The following is a 15,292-nucleotide window of genomic DNA, read 5'->3' on the forward strand; positions in this document are numbered from 1 at the left end:
TGATAATTGTAACTATGTGGACCACTCTTTTTGATCCATTTAAACCAGAATCTTTTTGACTCAGGAGTGAGTTCAGTTGGGAACTTGAATTTCAGCACAAACCAAACTACTCCGTTTTTTTAAAACTGCATGCATACAGAAGGGATAATCGTATCTCAGACAGAGAAGAGAATTCTGTGGAAAGGGGAAGTGTCACAGCCTTCCTCTCTTCCTCACGCTACCAGATAATGAACCTGGAGATGGGCATGGAGATTCCTGGAAATTCCCATGTGCTGGAGTGTGGCCATCAGCAGGTTAATACAGATGAACATGAAGTGCCAGGCAAGACAAAGGACATGCTTATGAGTATTTCCATGTAGAGCTAAATGTCACCTTTCATAAGTGTCAACTCTTGGAAGTCAAAATTATGTGCTCTAATGAGCAAAACACTGATTCTGACATGGCTGTAACAGTGCAATTCTGAACAGCTGCAGTCAAGTTGTATGCTTTCCATGGGACACGGAGCAAAAAACAGGTTCAATAAACTGTTAAATTCACTCGCCAGGCAGGTTAAATGGTAATTAACCTCATTCTTGTCATTGTTACTTTGAGAATTAACCTGGTAGCTGACATGTTTCCACTGTTCGCTCCCATTTCTGCAAGTGGCTCTGAAGCTAAAAGTTGTGAGGCAGTTGAGGGGTTGAGGGAGAGGCCAGCACCCCCATAGGACTCTAAAAAAACAACACCTGACAAACTGTTGCCAACAATCAGTCATGGTATCCCAGCCAAGATGCATATCAGTAAAAAAAGGTACCTAAAAAGAGGGCTTAGGCAGAAATGAGATGCCTACATCACCCAGAACTATCCAAAATTCCCTCCACTCCATCATCTACAAAACTCATTAGGTACCTAAATTCATTCAGTACCTATGTTTCACACTACAAAGGTTCCTAGAGGCCAACAGTTAGGCTTTTTGGGCAGAGCCGCCCACCCCAGTCCTGTCTAGGCAGCCGACACCAGGCTCTTGTTGAAGCGTTCCTCCTCCATGGACGAAGAACAGGGTCTAAGCTCTGCCTGGTTAGCAGAACTTCTGTTGGTAAGCATGTTTGGTGTGCCTAGTACATGCAACAGCACTGAATTCAGTGCAAAAGGCAGCAACAACTACCATTTTTACACAAAATAGAAGCAGAAGTAGAGAAGCACTGGTTAGATGAACACCTTGTTGGGGTCGTTTGATCCCAGTGCTCTTTCCTGCTATGGCAGGGGGTCAGACTAGATGATCTACTCAGGTCCCTTCCGACCCTAGAAACTATGAAACTATGAAAGTACTGCCTGCCTTTGGTCTAATGCCCTAGTGGTTATAGTACTCACCCATGAAGCAAGAGAACATGGCTATAGGCCCTCCTCGCCTTCAATGTAGATCTCAACATCCAGGAAAATATCACTGTCACCAAGCCTTCATGGAAACATCCTCTCTTGAAGCCAGGCTACCCTGCAGCCAAGAACACAGAAATCATGGGACCAGAAGAAAAACAAGCAAAAAAGAGCCTCATTTTATGTCTACAGGTTGTCTCACTTATCTGGGAAGAGAGGGATCTGGGTTCCAGTTCCTATTCTCTGAACTGTTAATGCATTTTATATTAGCCATCCATGGGATAAAAACTGAAATAAAATCTGAATAGAAGGACCAGAACGCAGATGCTCCCAATTTTTGTATGGAGTTGGCTTAATCACTAAGCTACAGATTCAGGCTTTGTTAGGTAGAACAGAATCTGGCCTTAGGTCCCTATACCCATTTCTTTGAATCATTCTCCTGGAGATAAGCATCTAAGTTATAGATATGCTGAAGCCTAAATTGGAGGCACGTAAGAAACTAGTTTGGATTTTGCACAATATTTCTCCAGCCATTATCTTTTACTTCTTGTAGCCACTGCCTTTCCCTGTCAATCCTGAATCCTGATAGTGTTGCCCAGGGCCAGCCTGGCTTAGCTGATAAGATGTGTGCAGATGGTATGGCTGTTGAGGGCAGGTGTGGATTAAAACATTCCTTTCACAATAGGTGGGGAGAGTTTAGACACTTACATGACAGCTGCCAGACATGCCTCCCTCCGTTGTATGATTCTCCCTTCTGAGTTCATTGATCTGAAGGGCCTCACAGCCAATGTATTTTCTGCACTTCTGCTTCTTTCTGCCACTGACATGAAACTACATCGGCAGTAAGAAGCAACCTGGTGCCACGTCTCAGGAACAGCCTTGATGCAGTATTTTGGAAGTGCGTGTGGTGGGGGGGGAGAAATCCATCTATAATAGCATCAAGACCAAACAGAAAAGGAGCTAACATCTCACTGAGAGTCCATCAAGAGGTTTGAAGATATATAAAAGATAAAGGCTGCTCCTTTTGTTGTTCAGCAATGAGTGATGAGCTGACACAATGCCACCTGGAACAAGATTTTTTTTTCCTGAGAGGAAAAACTAACCAAGTATCAGCTGACTTGGGTCTGCAAGATATTGCCCAACATGGGTTGAGGTGGTGAACACATCTCAGAAGCTGATTTAATTCATAAGAGCATAGAAAGTATCCTACTGAGTCCAAACAATGGCTCTTTTTATGCAGTATCTCATCCAAAACCAGCTGCTTCAGGGAAAGAAAATCTATAGCAGGCAATTCATGGATACCTGCTCTTCCCCAGGAAAAGTTTCATCAAAAATTGATTGATTAACCAGCTAATAATTCATTTATGCCATAAATCTTGAAGATTTATATCCCTTTTAAAGCAAAAAAAATGTATGCTTCCAAAGAAGAGCTGAGTGCTTTTGCATTTGTATAACGGTGATAAAATCCATACATGTTCACCACCACCTCCAAATCTATCCTCTCTTCCCCACAAAGTTTGCCACCTTACAGTCAAGGGGGAGAAGTTTGCAACCTCACAAGTATGATGCATCCCAAAGATCTACAAGGAAAGTATGGCATTGTTGTGCCAAACCCAAGCCTGGAGTTAGACTTCTATTCTATTCATGTGCTTCCACTGGCATTAACAAGCATGTGGATTTCTGATTTAGGAGTCAAAAACATCTGGAGACTTTGAAAGCCCTGTCCTCCGTAACCATAATGTGCAAAGTTCACTTTTTTCACATGAATTCCAGATAATATTGTTCTCTGCAACATGTAAGAATAGAGAAACATTGGACTTAATGTAATAAGCTTTTCACAAAAAAGCTGTACTATGGGTGCACCACTAAATAAGACATATTTTTCCTTGTCTTCAAGTTATTACTGAAGCCAACTTCAGTATAAACAAATAAAATTTCAGAAAAAGTGGTTGTTCATTTAGTGATATTCAGGAAAACATAACAGCATGTAGGATCACCTTAGAAAAAAGGTCTGGTAGGGGGTTCTTATATAAACTCTGTGCTTGTCATGTGCATGCATATAAATAATACCCAACCTCTGCAAGAGCAGAGACAACATTCCTGTAGTTCATTTAATAGAAAGAACCTTTATATATAAATTTGATTCTCAGCCAGTAAGAGAATACTTAAAGTGATAATAACAGAAAATGCTGTCTATTAATGAAGTGCCTCTGTCCATGATATTACCATCTCAAGTACAGCCACTGTATCTACTCCTTGTTTTATTTTTGTTCACAGTTTGTGAAGAGTAGGGGTTGATTGGGGTTTTGTTGCAGACTTTTAGAAGCTTTTTTGTACTCTTGTGGACTTCTAGTTACTGTTAAGTGAGATGAGGGTGAACATGAGAGGGAGTAAATTGCCCAGGTTAAGAATGAAACCTGTAGAGTATAAGATTATGTGAAAAAATGTCAATAAGAAACACAGCTCGCAAGGCATACAGTGAAGAACTGTCAGGAATATCAGCATCACACAGTCAAAAATTAGTACTGTACTTCCATCCAGATGATTCTAGAAGACCTTTGTTAACATGGTGAGATAGGACAAATTTACATCAAGAACAAACCTAATTAACAAAGCAGCAATACATACAGATTAGCCTGGAAGTCAGGATACCTTGGGTTTACCGTTCAGCTGAACCACTGACCTGTTGTGTGACCTTGGGCAAGTCATGGAATTTTCCCATGGTTCATTTGATCAACCTCTTTCAAATATATCACTTGAATCTTTCTTTGCAGAATTACAAGACATACCTACCACAAAGCTGCATCTCCATTTATCAGAGCTTTCCTCCAGGCCTCAGTGAGCTACGTTCAGTTATCAGGAGACCTAGGTTCTCTTTTGGCTTCTATCTCCTTTCTATCCTTCTGATTATGGGCAGGCCACTTAATTACTCCATTTCAGTTTTCTAAGCACTAAAAAAAAAGAAAGTTAACCATACTGAGTCATTTTTGTTAATCATTTTGTATTAGAGCAATTCTGTCAGAAAAGTACTTTGACATCTTTAAATCATAGATGCTGTGATAGAAGTATGTTTATTATTATTGTTATGAAGAGTCAATTACCATATTTACTCAAATATACGTCCCCTCCACCCCCATTCACCACGGAGGAAAAACTTTCTTGTCTTAGGATTGAGCACGGGCCAGGCAAGCAGCTGCTGTAGCTCTGGATGGGCCAGGGTGGCTCGCGTGGCAGGTAGGCAGTGCATGGGAAAGTGTTGGGAAGATGTGCATGGTGTGGGTGAAGCATGGGGAAGGGGAACACAGTGTGCGGGGGGAGAAGAGGGTGAAGGGATGTATGGTGCGTGTGTGGAAAGGGACACGTGGAGTGTTGGGAAAGCGCACGGGAGACTGGAGTGAGGGGAGTGCAGGAGAGGGAGCACACAGTGCAGGGGGAGCACAAAGGGAAGGGCACATGGTGCCGAGGGGAGCACAGGTAAGGACTGTGCAGTGCCAGGGGAAGCATGGGGCATGGAAGGATCTGCGGAGTGAGGGAAATGCAGGGAAAGGACATGGGGGAAAGGGCACAGTAAAAGGGATATGTAGGATGCAGACAAAGTGGAGCACAGAAGCAAGAGGAGTGCAAGGAAAGGGCATGAGGATGGGGAATGTGGTGCAGTGGGAGCATGGGGAAAGGGACACACAGAGAAGAGGAAGCACAGTGAAGAGGGGGAAAGACTGGAGGGGAAGATGCTGCAGCTACAGCCCCAAGCCTGACTGAGGCTGGACAAGCAAAACTCATGATACTGTGTGTGTTAAGGTGCAGCAGAGTGAAAACTGCAGGCCTGCTAGCCCCTGCTGAGGCCACAAAGCCTGCCAGCTGTCAAGGAGATAGGTGCAGGGGGGTTCAGGAGCCCTGCACCCCTAGCTGCTGATAGGCAAAAGTCGTGACATGGGTGCTTGTGTAACTGTTGCCTCTCATCACGCAGCAGGACTGAAGATCCCCCATCACCTGCCACCACAGACCTGGGGGTAATAATTGACCACAATATGAACATGAGCCAGCAGTGCGATGCTGTAGCCAGCAGGGCCAACAATACCCTGGCATGCATCAGTTGATGCATCTCCAGCAAAGCCATTGCAAGGAAGTGATTCTCCTGCTCTACTCAGCTCTACTCAGTACTGGTGAGACTGCAGCTGGAGTCCTGCATCCAGTTCTGGGCTCCACACCTGAACAAGGATGTGGTAATGCTTGAGAGAGTCCGGAGAAAGGCTACTTGCATGATCAGACTTGAATGGCAAGCCGTATGAAGAAAGGCTGAGGGACCTGGGACTCTTCAGCCTGAAAAAGAGAAGCAGCTTACTGTGACATCAGAAGCGTACACCTAGGGCTCGGTGAGCAACTGTTCACCAGGACACCCTTGAAGAAAACTAGGAGTAATGATTGTTGCCCTGTGGGGTCAGGCTAATGCTCAGGATCTCAATATCGTGCTGAGAGGAGGGCGTGATGTACAATTGCACATGATCACACAAAAATCAATTGGGTGCATACACACACACTAGGTGCATACACCCCCCCCACCAACTCAGGCACACACATTCAAAATGATCAGGCTAGACACATGACACCAATTCCAGCACATACACACCCTAATGACAATGACACAAAATCATACACAATACACACATACATACACGTACATACACATATACATATAGGTTAAACACTGACTCAGGTGACTGCATTTGGTGCCTGTGGTACCTATGCTTGGGGTGACTGGTAACTAAAGAACAAGTGGCAGAGATCAGGGGAAAGGCAGTGGAGACGAAGCAACAGCAGTGGCAGGGATCGGGGGAAAAGGCAGTGGGGACGAGGGAATAGCAGTGGCAGAGTTGAGGGGAAAGGCAATGGGGATGAGGCAACAGCAGTGGCAGAGATCAGGGGAAAGGCAGTGGGGATGAGGCAATAGCAAAGAAACGGGTTTGCAGGCTGGATGGCTGGAGCCACGGGTCCAGGTAGAGTCCAGGCAGGGAAGAGAAACAGTCTAAATCCTTGGCTGAAGAGAGGGTGGGAGTGATAGCTACCTATCCAGGCTGGGAGGGGGTACTCAATGGCCAGTTGGGGTCTTTCTCCAGCAGATGTTGTCCAGAGGGAGTCACTGGCAGGGCCTCGGGGTTGATAGGCAGTGTGACGTGGAGCAGATCTGGTCCAAGGAGTCTGTCTTCACTACCTTTTTATGGGGCAGACTCCTATGATCTCCTATGGGAGGGCCTGTTCAGGCAAGGTCGGCCCTGTCCAGAGGGCTCCAGAAGTTCATACTGAGGATGTGCAGCCATGGCACAATGGTGAGTTGCCTCGTCTTTTTTTCCTTGAATGTTGAGGGTGGTTCCAATGGCTGGGTTATTGGTCCAGGTATTGGTTTTGAAGGTGGGGTGATTTAGTAGGGGGTCCTGCTATCATTTTGTTTCACTCATCCATTCACTCTTTTAATTCAGGCATTCAAGGAAAACCAATTTACATGGGAGAGGATACAGACTTAAATGTGAGTCATAATTGCAACAGGGCATGGGGGCAAGATGGGAACAAGATGGGAACCTGACACACAAAATGGATACTTGACATCACTCATGCCAACCCACATTGCAGGTCTAAATCATACAATGTTAATATGAAACTATAAAAATCAATGCACACATGATAGGAATTCAATATAATACAATATCAAACAGTAAAAAGCAATACAAACATAATGCTATTTACAACATAAAAAGGGGCTTATTACAACAACAGCATACTAGAACTTAGTTTAGCTTACCTAGTACTACTTGTAACCACTTATAAGGGATAGAGAGGGCAGAGAGAAAGTCAGAAATGGTTTGGGGAAGGAGAGGGAACATATTTAAAAATAATAAAAAAACAAAAACTGGGGGGTTTGCTACATGGTCACAAACTCCTGGAAGATTGTTTCAGGCTCATTTTAGGCTTAACATTTGGAAAAACTACTTCACAACTAGGGTGTCCAGACTGTGACCATTACTCCTAGATCCACGTTTCCTCAAGCACATGAGGCATTACAGCAGGCAAAATTGGGTGTAAACTGTGTGATGGAATTAAACCATGAGAACCTATAGTGAGATCTGAGACAGTCTAGTTCCTAGATAATATCCAAGGATGTATCTCAGTGAGCTTCACATAATTAATGAGGGTGCTTTACAGTACCACAGAGAATCAGCACACTTCTCACTACTCAATTTGTGCTCTGTCCTATGCTAATGTTTCATGGCCACCTACTGTTTATTTGAAAGACCTACATGTTAAAATTCAGGACATTGTCCAAGAGGTCAGTCGTTTCCAAAAGACTAGAAAATAGGCCTTAAAATTCCTTCGTGATGGGATAAATTGAAGTCAGAACAGCATAAAACTTAGGTGCATTGTTTTATGCAATCCTTTGTTAAAAAAAATAATAATAATACAGATGTTTCCTCTGTGAACAAGCAAGCAAGTGCAGTGTAACAATTTACAGCCTGCCAGCACGTCCTGTACCCATGCTAGCACGTGCCATGAACCTGAGGCATGATAATCACCAGCATCATCCCAAGTAGTGCTTCTCATTCTTCCCATGTTTGTCTCCTTTGCTTTATGAAAATGTCTGTAAGTATTCTGGGCACATGGAAAACCCTTATTAAAGCATGAACAAGAAAAGTCCCCTGCTTTGGTGGTGAGGCAAAGAAATAGACCCATTGAAGTCTATTTGCTATTTACATCTGTGTCCAAGATTTCATCCTGGTGGTTTGTCTCGCATTAGGAAGAGGGGCATCCAGAAATGGGTTTGCCGACTTCCAGCACCTAGGACTAAGCCTATTTTTAGTTCTTCCAGGTTTTTGCACTAAAACAGATAAATAGAAGGGTTAGGGCTGCTATAAAAGGGGCAATGCACAACATTTCAGGAGATAGCCTGGACTGGAGACCACAGCCATCTCGTACGTGAACCCAAGCTGCATTTGAACAGGCATGGAACTGCAGCAGCATCTCCCAGTCAGCATGATCTGAGCCTTTTACCAGGAGCATGAGTAGTAACAGGGAGCAGGTTCCATCTGATGCTTACACACCCCCTGTTAAATAAATGTGTGGCCACATTTCCCCATATGTAGTGACCTCAAGAGTCCTACCATCTTCACAGTGCTTTGGTGAAGCTCAAAGATAACCAATTTAGCAGTTATTGTCCCCAGCTCTGCTACTCTAGGTTTAACACTGCTACCTTTATGATATGTGCTGCATGGGGTCTATTTGGTCAGAAGCATCCCCACTTGGTGACTTGGAAAAGCCTGGCTCAGTGAAGTCTATTCTTCCAGGCTACAAAATGCAAGACAAAAAGCCCAAGGACAAGACAGACACCTAGCTCATTCTCTTGCTCATCTTGATGTGAACAAATTGAACTAAAATGACAAGGAAGTGAAGGAAGGAAACTTTCCAGTTGCCCATATAACAATGCTGGGAGTCTAGATAATGAAGAAGAGAGAACAGAAATTTTCACTGATGGGAAGTTATGTTAAATAATTGGCATCACTGAAATATGGAGGAATGTTACATGACTAGAAGGTGAAAACTACTGATTTAAGAGTAATAGAGTAGATGAAAGTGGTGCCTGAATGGCACTTTACAATTAAAGGCACCTTTGCTTTAGAGATATTAATAACTCATAAGCATGGGATGTTGAATGCATATGGATTGACATAACAATTATAACACCAGAAAAGTTTGAAAGGGATCTGTGACAAGCATCAGAACAAAGCAGAGAACAGGATGACTTTCCTCTAAACTGTGCTATTATGGGAAAACTTCAGTTTAAGAGCTGTGCTGGAGGTCTAATTCTGGCAATATTAAAACAATTACTAAAATGTATAGATTGCAATACTCTTATACAAAAGATATTACACCCAGCACAAGGTAACTTTTTATGGCCCCCATTCTGATAGGTAAAGATGAATTAAGCACTGGTCTGGAAGTCAGTAGATGCCTCAGGATGTGTGTTAATGACCCAATTACATTCAATATGGGAAAAAGTCCACATCACTGATATACACACTTGGTAAGTCAAAAGGGCTGAAATTGTGAAACTGACTCTCAGAAAATTTTGAGAAAATTGGAAGCTCTTTAAGAAGAGTTTATTAGCTAGTTAAAAGCCACAATTCTTCAGTCAGAAAAAAAGAACAACTTTGGTTTCAAGCCCATTTTTATTCAATAGTAAATGGAAGGCAACAAATAAAAAAATAGACATATAAAAGTGTACAAATGGGCAAATTAATAGTAAACACCATAAATTAGAACGTGTGAACTGCATAAAATGTATACGGGAAATAAGGGGATTTGGAAGAAATCTAAGGTCGGTAGGGTTATGAGCAATAAGAAAGAAAAATTTAAGTATATTGGGAACAAAAGAAATCCTGGAAACGGTGTAGGTTCATTACTAAACAGGAAGAGTAGAGTAGAACTGTTAAAAACACTGAATAAGAGGCAGAAGTGTTTGATCTAAAATTGATAAATATAATTACATAGGTAAGTAATATGAAAAAAATAGAACTCCTGGTTCCAAAATGATACCATTTATTAGACCAACTGGAAAAGGCAAGAAAACTGTCCTTTTCTTCAAGCTTTCGGGATTAAAGTCCCTTCATCAGGCTCTAGGAAAAGTATCTAGTCAGACCTGCTTCATAACACCAGGCATTATATTTCATTCAGTAACCCCTATATTGAATTTAACAACTTATATTTGGCTAAAACATTCCTTTCAGAAAGGCATCCAGTCTTAATGTGAAGACATCAAAGTATGGAGAATCTATTGCTTACCTTGTTTCAGTGGTGAGTCACCTTCACTTTTAAAAATCTCTGTTTTGTTTCTAATTTGACTTTGTCTAGTTTCAGCCTTACCTGGTGGTTATTCTTTTTCAGCTTTATTAAATAGCTCTACAGTACCTAGTATTTTTCTCCATGATGGCTCTTGAACACAGTAGTTGAGTCACAACTTAGACTTGTCTTTGACAAGCTAAGCAGATTGAGTTCTTTTAAGTTTCTTGCTGCAACTCGTTATCCCACTGGGTGATAAAAAGTTCATGAACTGGCCCCACATGCAAAAAGGTTGGACACCCCTGGACTAGATGCTCTACCTGATCTTTTCTGGGTTTAAGTTGTATGAGACATTTTGCTCAACTAGAAATACATCTCCTTTCAAATACAATTTTCTACTCTTTTTACTTCCTCCCAGCCTGTCCACGTGAACAGTTATTTAATATCAAGTCCGAATCCAGAGCTTTATAACTCAATCACATTTCATAGGATCATTGGAAAGTAGGGCTGTAAGGGACCTAACAAGGTCATCTAATCCAGTCCCCTACTCAAGCCAGGATCATCCCTGACAAAGTCATCCATGCCCAGTGTCTGTCTAGCCTGCTTTTGAAAATTTCTAGGGATGGAGATTCCACAACCTGAATAGCTTGTTTCAGTGCTTGACCACTGTAAGTGACTGTGCCATTCACCAGAGAGCCTGGTGCGTGCCGGTCTATTGGATATCGCCGTTGTCCCCAGGAAAGATGGTCAATTATTGAGACAGGTTCTGGAGAGTCCTTAGTGGTTCTCTGGTTTTTATCCCTGGTTCCATGGGCCGGCCAGTGAATCAGGCCCGGCACGTGGCCATAAAGCATGACCACACCAGTGCAGAAGCCGATCCCAGCTCCTCCGAATCAGCTGGGGTTTTTTTTTTTTTGTAAGGGGGGGGAAGGGGGAGGGGGTGTTTCCTTGCTACAGCGCTTTCTCCATTGTGGCTCCATGGCCGTGGCTCCGCGCCCGCGGCTTCCTTGGCTCGGCACGGTCCCCACTCATCTTCCACCCCAGGTGAGTCCCCCTCCCGAGTTCTATTTGTGTCACAGCCACCTTGATCACCAGAAGGTTACTCCTGATCTCCAGCCTAAATTTCTTTTGCTTCAGTTTGAGGCATTTGCAACAAAATCTGCACACAAAACAAATCATGTCTAAAAAGAGAATGTAAACCAATTCCAAATAATCCAGCAAGATTACTACAAGCCTACAAAGAAATATAGTTATAATGTATGCAAATTAAGTTTCTCAGGAGTCAGATATTCTTGTTTGCCTAAGTGTCAAGCAGGGAATTATCAAAACCTTTAAGTCTCCTTGTTCTGGCAGCTTACACTCTTATGCAAATAGTATACATATGCATGCCTATACACACACAGAGTATTATTATATAGATGTAGAATAGATCCATTAAGAGTAGAAATGTACATATAATGCATATATTAATCATAAAATTCTGTAATTAAAGATCCATGTTTTTTGGAAATCATCTTGTGACTCAGTTAAAATTTAATGATTTCAAAATTTGCAAGGCTGGCAAAGATAGATAGTACTAAATCTTACGAGTAAAAAATCACAGAAAAGATTATCTACTAAGACTGTGTTATATGTGCTAATGAAGTTAAAGGGTGATATAGTCTCCTAAGCAAGTTGGTTGCTTATATTGACTAATAGCCAGCAATAATACTACCTAGCATCAGGTTCCCTAACTTCTTTCCAAATATATTTATCCATCATGAAAATATCTACAGAGCAAAACTCTTAATACTATAGAGATTGCTGCAGCATAATTTCAGCGTGTTTCATTGGATTGTATCCCTTCATTAATTAATTCTGGTTGATGTACATGAGTGGGGGTCAACCATTTCATCAGCTGTGCCATGACTTACCCCACACCCTTCCCAAATGCCATTCCAATCTCTTGCCCTTACCTGATCTGCTGATCAGCTTTCTGTTACCTGCCCTGCACACTCTGACCAAACTGTTGCTCTGCTTTCTGCTTCCTGTCCCATAATCCCTCACTGATCTGATGTTCTGTGCTCTGCTTTCTGCCCCATGAATGTTGCGTGCCTCCCAAGGCTGGGGGCCCAGCTACAGCCTGCCCAGGTTCTGGGTAAATACTAATAGCCATGGAGCCCGAAGATGTACATACTGTGATCCGGAGGCCTGGGGGAGGGCAGCAGGGCTGGGAGTGCAGCGTGTGCAACGTGGAGTGGCAGTGCACAGAGGGGCCATGCAGGGAAGCTGCCTACTGCTGCAAGCTCTGTGCTGCCCTGGTCACACTTCTCCTGTGTGCACAGGGACAGCATGAGCAGCAGCGCAGGGTTGTGCCCCTCACTGCTGCCCCCACCTGCAGGTGAAGTGTGGCCAGGGCAGTGGGGAGCTCAGAGTGGCAGGCAGCTTTCATGCGCTTCCCCGCTGTGTCCTGCCACACCAGGTTGCACACACTGCTCTGCAGAGGCAGGGAGAGGGCAGCAGGGCAGGGATAGCAGGGCCAGGGCATATTACTATATCCAAAATTCAGGTCTGTTTCATGGTTCTGTGCCTTATCCTTTTTTATTGAAAGGTATAAATTATACCTTTAGAAAACAGAGTGTCTCCTATTGTTGGATCTAGGTTGAAAACTAGAGAATGTTCAGCTTGAAACCCAGACATTCAGTACAAGCTCAAATACAAACCATGTTCATATGTGAAGTTCACATAGGTCTGGAGCTTTTATTACTTTCTTTCATATGCACAGCACCTCTGTATTTCTAAAGATGTCCCTGCCAACAGAATCATCAGACTTCTGGCCAGGTTTTCAGAGTATGGAAAACACCAGGAGAAGTAAGGTCACGGCCTGATTTGTACCTTCATTTAACAGACCTTTGCTCCATTGATGTTGTTGCCGGCACAAGGTGCCCAAGGGAGGCAACAATTGGGTTCATTGCCTGGTGTGCATCACGCCAAATAAACACATTGGGGGGAGAAGTAGACAGAGTTTATTTGAGCTCAAGTAAAAGGCACAGGGAGACTGTATGGTCTCAAATCCTGTGCCCCTAGCCCTGCAACAGTGTATATTTATACCTTGGTCATTTTCTGCAGTATTTTTCCACTAGCTGCCCCCACCCTCCTTTCCCTCCTCCCTTCTCTCTCTGAGCAGTGCCCTTGCATTCCACAGATAACAGTTTTTAGGGAGTTTCAGTTTGCTTGCTACTCATCCTGTTTTCCAGTATTACAGGAGGTTACAAAAGTTCAAAGAAAGGGTTACAAAGATTCGGGGGGGGGGGGGCCTGGCTCACCTGGGCCTAGAGCAGAGGGGCTTCATCGACACTCGTGGTCTTCCATCCCTCTGAGTTACCTAGGGTTATGCCCAGTGACACCAACAATGTAATCGAGTTACAGTGATGTAATCTCAGAATAATGACATGTGGAATGAGGCCTAATATCTTATTTCTAAAAGGTGTAGCAATATAAATCCATCTATTTCATTAATAAATACCACTTGGGTTCTCTGGAGTTCCATGCAACGGCCTTAGCCATACCAGTTTCAGAGTAAGTCAAATTGAGGGTGAAAAATCTCCTAAAGTCAGTGGCAAGCAAAGGGCCTTTTTGTAGATCCGATCATGTTGCATTCAAAAAGGAGAAGGAACTGATTGGGAACTTTTATTTGACATAAATATTGCTTACTGTCTAACATCAACTATAATATATTTGGGCATGGGTTTATGCTGAGAACGGGAGTAGAGAATGGGAGCTCTGCAACTTATTTCAACAGTAGCAGAATTAAACCCTAGAATCTTGCAGCTGAACATCTACTTCATCGACATCCTTACTTCCCGTGCCCATAGCTTTTCTGTAAATGTTTTAACCCTGCTCTTGAGATGGGCGAAAGACTTTAAAAAAACAAAAAAACCCAACAAAAAACAGGTCTATTCAACCAGTGTTGGTTAATTTTTTCAGCCCTAGCTTTTATTAAAGATAGGCTGCAAAAAACATCTCTTAGATTAGAAGCTTTTCTCCCCTAAAGCAGTTTGGTATTCTTTTGGCAAACAAATCACACTCCCTTTGGACAGAAATGTAACGTTTCTTCAGCATCATTTCCCATGAGACTCCCTCTCTTCCCTCTGTAATGTGGGGGCAGAGAAAGAAAGTAGGAGACTGACTTCAATACCAGACTATAAATAAGTGCAGGACTCGACTTTGTCTGCCTTTAGGAGGGTTTAAAGTAGACATCAGTGAAGTGAGATTGTTTTATAGTAGAAATGCCACCTGGCCTCTAGAATAACATGAATGCCATAAGACACTTTAAAAAATAATGCCCTCGCATTTTCTTTAACTAGTAAGTATGTCACTTTAAGTGGCATGATTCATGGCTATCTACGTGTTGTAGTTTTAAATGAAGCATTTTTACCTGAGTTAGGAATACATGTGTTAAAAATGAATAAGCCATCATTAGGCTTTCTTATTAGAAGATCCCACTAATTAGGCCTGGAGGGTTAATGTCTCTCAAATGCCTGACTCTGTAGTGCATTATTAATTATTTCATTTGTTCTTTTTTTAGTTCATTAGCTTTCGAATATTGTAGCCTTGTGCTGAGGTGAACCAGAGCCGCTCATTCATTCTGCCATACTACAGCTCCAGGCCATCTTATAGTTACAGGTTTGAATTGTAGAAGCACGAACCAGGGCCTGCAGCTCAGTTGTGCTGGTGCTGTGATCTAGGTAGAAGCAGACAACAGAGACACATCAAAGAGTTGTGGGCAGTATAAGATAACTGATATTATGAAGCCAGGAAGAGGAATTGGCTGCATTGTCCTCTTCTACAGAATCTCAGAGAGGTCAGCTGTGTTAGGCCGCGTGTAGGCAAAATACGACACACATGTGCACGACTCTTTAAAAAGCAAGCTAAATGGTGTCAGTATTTGCACACCTCAGCGGCATATTGCACCCTAATTCCAGCCACTGTAGGAAATTTGGTGGCATAATGTGCCTTAAATGACTTGGGGGCGCAGCAAACTAAAACTCCTTCGAAGTGTTTTAGTTTGCTGCCCCTACAGTCGCTGATGGAAGCACCGGGCTCTCCGTGGAGCTCCACGGCTCTGCAGGAAGCT

The sequence above is a fragment of the Crocodylus siamensis genome, chromosome 1, assembly GCF_052110815.1.
Source record: "Crocodylus siamensis isolate JL-2025a chromosome 1, ASM5211081v1, whole genome shotgun sequence".
NCBI classification, from domain to species: domain Eukaryota; kingdom Metazoa; phylum Chordata; order Crocodylia; family Crocodylidae; genus Crocodylus; species Crocodylus siamensis.